Genomic DNA, 6,187 nt, shown 5'->3' on the forward strand with positions numbered 1-6,187 from the left:
TTTAGAGTGTATACGTCACTGAAAGCCGGACACTCAGACAGATCCAAATGATTCATGGTCACACCAACCTGCCACCCAGACGACCCCGCTTGATGACTGACCAGCCACATGCGATAACAGGCAACTCCATCAGAACCCTTACTAATGATACACGCGTGACGAGATGTCCCTAGACTCCCTACAGCGTTCAATTCGCTTAACGAGTGTCGATGAAACGATCGTGTCGACAAAACGTGTGTCCGTGAAACGTGTGCCCATGAAAAGTTGTCTGCGATACGTAATTCCACGAAACGAGTTTCGACGAAATGAGAGGGTCCCGTACACCACTGTACACCACTCCTGCCTGAAAAGTTACATTTGGTTTCTTATGTTTTTTTCTGGAGCCCCTGAATACCACCAGAAAGGGGGTTGACCTTTCTAATTTGTGCTGAGCTTTGAAAACTAAATTTACACCGAACCTATTTGCCACTGATATAAAGTTATGGGAGATACCATGGCAGTAAGGCACACACACCATTCTTCACAACCGGTTTTTCCACAGGAGCCGGATTAAACCTTCAGCACCTTGAGCACAACTCTAACAATTACATCGTGGTGATGGCCCGCTTCCAGACGACGCATCTTTTGCAACTCAACTGCCTCACCAACCCAAAACATACGGGATTCTTTACAGGCGTTATTCATCGCAGACGCACTTACACCACTCTTAACTATTTTCAAGTGACAGCTGTCAGCTGCCAACATAGACGCTGCCAGCAGAGGCTTGGCTGATTCCTTGCCGTACCTCCAGCACAGGCCCTTTTCCATGTGCAACAGTAGGTCTATAAGTACTTAATTCGACTGCTGCGATGGCAGGGTTCTGCAGTCCAATCAACAAGGACCGCACAATCGTGTCAACGTGTACATAAGTCTCGTTAAAAAAAAAAAAAAGAAAAATCTCGGACAACATTGAAGCAATTCACGACCCGATACGCACACCCTGTTTTTGAATAAAAAGAGAACCATCAAAGTCTACGGCAGAGGACTCTAAATGAAACTCCAGAATGCTGATAAAACTATCTACATCAATCCCAGTGGCAGACTGCAACTTCACTAGATTATCATCACACCACCTCCTGACCCTTATTAACAGCTCCGACTTATCCATAAAGTAACATAAGTCCTTGATGTCTACAGTTGTCATATTGCACCTTCTCTCATGATGTGGATTCAATATTTCAATCAATTAGTCAGAGTTTTTGAGTGACAATGGACTGTTGCTCCACTACTGTCAGGCATTTCTAGATAAAAACAGACAATACCTTCTACCAAGCTCAATTTTCGTTCACAACCATTTTAACAATTACACCAGGATGGGATTGTTACAGTTGTGCTGAAGGTGTAAGGCACGTACGTTCAATCCGTCTCCTGTGGAAAAAACCGGTTGTAAAGAATGTTGTGTGTGTGCCTTACTACCTTAATTCGGAATCTCTCATAACTTTATATCAGTGGCAAAGAGGTTCGGTGTAAATTTAGTTTTCAAAGCTCAGCACAAATTAGAAAGGTTAACCTCCTTTTCGGGTGGTCCTCAGGGGTGCCAGAAAAAAACACATGCACAACACGTGCCGGAACTATTGATGGCGTCCGCCTCAGTTATCTCTCCAACAGTCTTATCTGTGTGCCTAGCGAGAACAGTGGAAGAAGCAAATAATGGTTTGCACCTGCAGTCATGCGTGGTTTCAATCGACTTTGCAGAAAAAGAGATAGTGTATTTGCGGTCCGCGGCGGGGCCACGGATTGGTTGAGATGTGGTGCGGTGACGCAGTGTGGATCTACGCTGAGGCTCTTGGATTAAATCAGTTGACTGTATCTTCCTCTGTCTAAGCCTTAAAGCGCAATCATGTTTTCTCACGCACAATACCAGCTCGCCCAACAATCAGCAATGGTAGGAGAGTTCTGAGGGAGACCATGCGTATTTTGACCTCTGGTAATTGAGTAAGCACACCGTCCTTGGCACCGGACAGTGACATGAGGCGTTTTTTGTGTCTGTTTTCTAAAAATTGTAAGGGCTGTGCTGGATCTGGAGTTTCCTGTTATTGCATGTGGCTGGTCAGCCCTCAAGCGAGGTCATCAGGGTGACTGATTGGTGTGAATCATTTAGATATGTCTGAATCATGAATCATATGGGTTCTGTCTGAGTGTCCGGCTCTCGGTGACTAGTGAAGAGTAGGTGTTTCTTTTTTGGTGGTGAGGGTTTTGAGGTATGTGTAACAACGTTCGTTGTTCAAATAAACAACGAACGGTGTTTGAGACTTGTTGTTTTGTCCGTTTTTTTATCGTTCCGTGTCTCCGTTTTTTATGTAACTTCTACATTTATTGATATATTTACAGGAGTAAAAATGAAAGGCAAAAAATCTATTCATTTTTATGCATAATATAGTAAGTAAAAATCATACGGAAGCAGGAAAAAAAAACACCAATACCCCCCCGCCCCCCCCCCCCCCCCCCCCCCCACACACACACACACAAAAAAAAAAAAAAAAAAAAAAAAAAAAAAAGATGGTGGCGCCGGCGGCGCGCCGGATTTATTGTGCGGCGGCGGCGGCGGCGTGCTGGCTCCGGGGACTCCGGCGGCGGCGCAGGGCGGCGGGAGCAGAACAGGCGGCGGCGGCGGCGCGGCGCGGCGGCGCACAGGTCTACTCTAGCGTGCGGCGCGAGGCGCAATCATCAGCGCAGTCAATGCCACGGAGTTGGAGCGGCCAACGTTGAACCACTACGTCAGAGGCACTGATCTCCAATGCTGATCTCTATGAAAATTGTCATTGAGATCAGTGGTCAGAGGCATGTGTACGTCATTCTCACGTTTTGCTTGTTTTTACTTCTCAGAGTAAAATTAAACGATGACGTCATGAGTTTCTCCTCCCGGTGTTGGCTCACCGGGCGTTCACGTGATCACCGTAACGCGGATGCGCTAGTTTGCGCTGCCCTGCGCGCTTCGTACAACTTTGACTCTTTTTCCCCAACGCGCTTGCCGCTCCCGCAAGTGAAGCCACCGGACTTCACTCGCTTGGGATACGATTTGCCGTTTTTGCTAGCCTTTGCTGCGGTTTTCCAGCGTGCTGTGGACACGTTTTCTACTCGTTCGTCGTCATTCGCCGAAGAAGCTTTTTGAAGACTCTGTGTATTGTTGAGACTTGCCGTCGTGAACACGTGGAAAATTTTACGAAAGTGCAGTGTCGCAGGAAAAAGGCACAACGCGTCGAAAGGAAGGGCTGGCGGCGTCTTCAAAGCTTCCTTGGCACGCCGAAGTGCCGTGTCTCTGTGCCTTCGCACGCTTGGATACCGACCAAGAATCGACGCCGTGTGGATGTGTTTTGCGAGTGCAATGTGCGTGAAGCCGTATCAAAAGGTACAACTCGTCGAAAACAAGTGTCGCCGGTGTCGCGGCGTGATCAAAGCTTCCTTGGCACGCCGAGTGATGCATCTTTGTGCCTTCGCACGCTTGGATACCGGTCAAGAATTGACGCCGCGCCAAAGTTCTGAACGTGTGTCGCGCGTAGATGCCTTTAGATCATTTATATATATCGGCCACGGAGTTCTGGATCGTCCAGCTGTTCCGCTGAGTTGCTATCAATAAAAGGGGGAGATCTGTACGTGTTCTTATGTACTATATTAACCATGGCTATGTCCCAAATCTACTCTAATAGATTCCGTGGGAGCACGAATAGGGCAACGTTGTGGAGCCAGGGGGGTTTTCGAAAGCAAAAGTACAAGACGGTGAGAATGAAAATCTTTGAAGCGCGGCCGATATGGTCGTGTGCAATCTGCTGACCAATTACAATTAGGCGAGCCGCGCTCAAACGTCAAGTGCAATTAAGTAGGTTGATAATAAGCCAGCACTGATCAGTGATGAGGAGCTGTTGTGCACGGTATTATGTAAATCGTCTAAGGACGAAAAAAAGACGTACCTTCCCCCCATCTTCCGTCGCTAGTGGACGCTGGATTAAGCTCGTTCCTAAACCGCGAGGGGAAAAGACGCTGATCCAGAGGCACGAACAGCTTCACGCACATTGCACTCGCTAAACACATACACACGGCGTCGGTTCTTGGTCGGTATCCAAGCGCGCGAAGGCACAGACACACGGCACTTCGGCGTGCCAAGGACGCTTTGAACACGCCGCCAGCCCTTCCTATCGACGCGTTGTGCCTTTTTCCTGCGACACTGCACTTTCGTAAAATTTTCGACGTGTTCACAACGGCAAGTCTCAACAATACACAGAGTCTTCAAAAAACTTCTTCGGCGAATGACGACGAACGAGTAGAAAACGTGTCGTCAGCACGCTGGAAAACCGCAGCAAAGGCTAGCAAAGACGGCAAATCGTATCCCAAGCGAGTGAAGTCCGGTGGCTTCACTTGCGCTGCAGCGAACAAGCGGGGAAGCGCGATCCAGCAATTGTCATAGAGATCAGTGCTTTTTCCTATCCACAATTTCCTTTTCAACGCTTACTACTACTACTACCCTGCGCGCTTATCGGTCTGTTTCTCCCACTGATCTCTTGTCATTGGGCGCGTTCAGTAGCGGCCCCAGAGTCAAGGAGTCACTGACTCCTTCCACTGGACGGCCAAAAGTCACTTCCGGTGCACGTAACTCCGGGGCTTCGGAGTCAAGCTCCGAAGCACCGAGTCCGGAGACGGTGCACGTAGAGTCAAAGGAGCTAAAATGACGTCATTTCCTGACTGGTGACGATTTCCGGCGCTAAAAGAGGAAAAAACAAACAATATGGCGGGATAAGCTGCTTCGGTTCTGTCGCGGGTGCGCGGTTAGCTCGCTTTTGTTAATGAAAAGTGCTCAAGGTAAGACGAATAACGCGTTCGAATACCTTTTTGAGGTACAGCTCTTTCGGAAAATGCATTGGACCGTATTTTGTTTAGTTTGAATATGCTAATAAATAAATAACGCAAACGTTCATTTGACGCGCCGTGTCTTGATCGCCGTTGCACGGAAACTCGGTAATATTGACGATAGTCCTGTCCGCGCTCAACAGAGAAAAACAGGGTATGAACGCGACTTTGGAAGCCGGTTGGACACTCACGCAGAGCATGATACCGATTAATGTTTTGTTTGCGTAGCTAAATCGGGGTGCACGTTGGCTGAGGCTCGCTTCGGCCGACAAAACCTTGATCGCCGAGCGCGGCCGAACTTCCCGTGTGTATACAAATACATTTTATAGGAAGTTCGTTGCGAAGGGCAGAACAAACTTATGGCCGTATAAAAGTATCGCAACCGGCGGGTTAGATTCGCTGAGCTCTGTATTTTGCGTGTGCTGACGACGATTTTTGTCGGCTTTTATAACAGTAGCTGCCTTTGCACAGCCAAGCGAAGGGCTCGATCGCGTTGCATCGCTTCGAACAGCAGCGCTGATGTGTACAATCACCCGCTTTTTCTTCAACGACCTTGTAAAGACTTCTTCAATACCGGCGTCAAATAAAAGCGATCGTGCTCGCCATCGTCTGCTTCCAGTTTATTCGGAGACCGTCTGGCCCAGGGGAGGAAGCGGAAGTTGCGTAGAAGCAGGTTTGGAGCCGCGGTTTTTTTTTGCCGTTCAGTAGGCGCTCCGATGACTCCGACTCGAGGCACTCCGTTCGGAGGCAAGGGAGGCGCTCTCCGCTCCCCTTCTCCTCTTTCGTCTTCTCCCCTTCCCTCTCTCCCCCGGGCCATCACCGTCCACGCCATGCGAAGCAACCCGCGTCCAATAAAAAAAAAAAAAAAAAAAAAAAGAAAAAGACCTGCCCGCGTCGCGTGTCCTGTTTCTCGCTCCCTCCCGAACGTCACAAGACCACGTGCTTCGACGAGACGTGCCATGACCACATAGAGATCAGTGGCCATGACCAGTGGCCATGACTCTGACGACCCGAGACCAATGTTGCCTGACGCAACCGAAGTTTCGGTATCTGCTGATGTTTAAATTAGGATTACACAAATAATATTCCACATTTCGCGAATCCGAAGACGTAGAGTTGTTTAGTAGTACTTTGTGAATGTGAGTCACATGGAAGCCTAAATTTTTCGGAATTGAGCGGAGTTGCCCTTTAATAAGAAAATACCTAGTTTTCTCTCGCTTTCTGCCACCATTCACTTAATCTTTTCTTGGTAATCTCTACTGTCTTGAAATCCACTCTTCCTTCGCTTGTCTTCGGTAGGCATAGG

The sequence above is a fragment of the Ixodes scapularis genome, unplaced genomic scaffold, assembly GCF_016920785.2.
Source record: "Ixodes scapularis isolate PalLabHiFi unplaced genomic scaffold, ASM1692078v2 PGA_scaffold6__148_contigs__length_123643588, whole genome shotgun sequence".
NCBI classification, from domain to species: Eukaryota; Metazoa; Arthropoda; class Arachnida; order Ixodida; family Ixodidae; genus Ixodes; species Ixodes scapularis.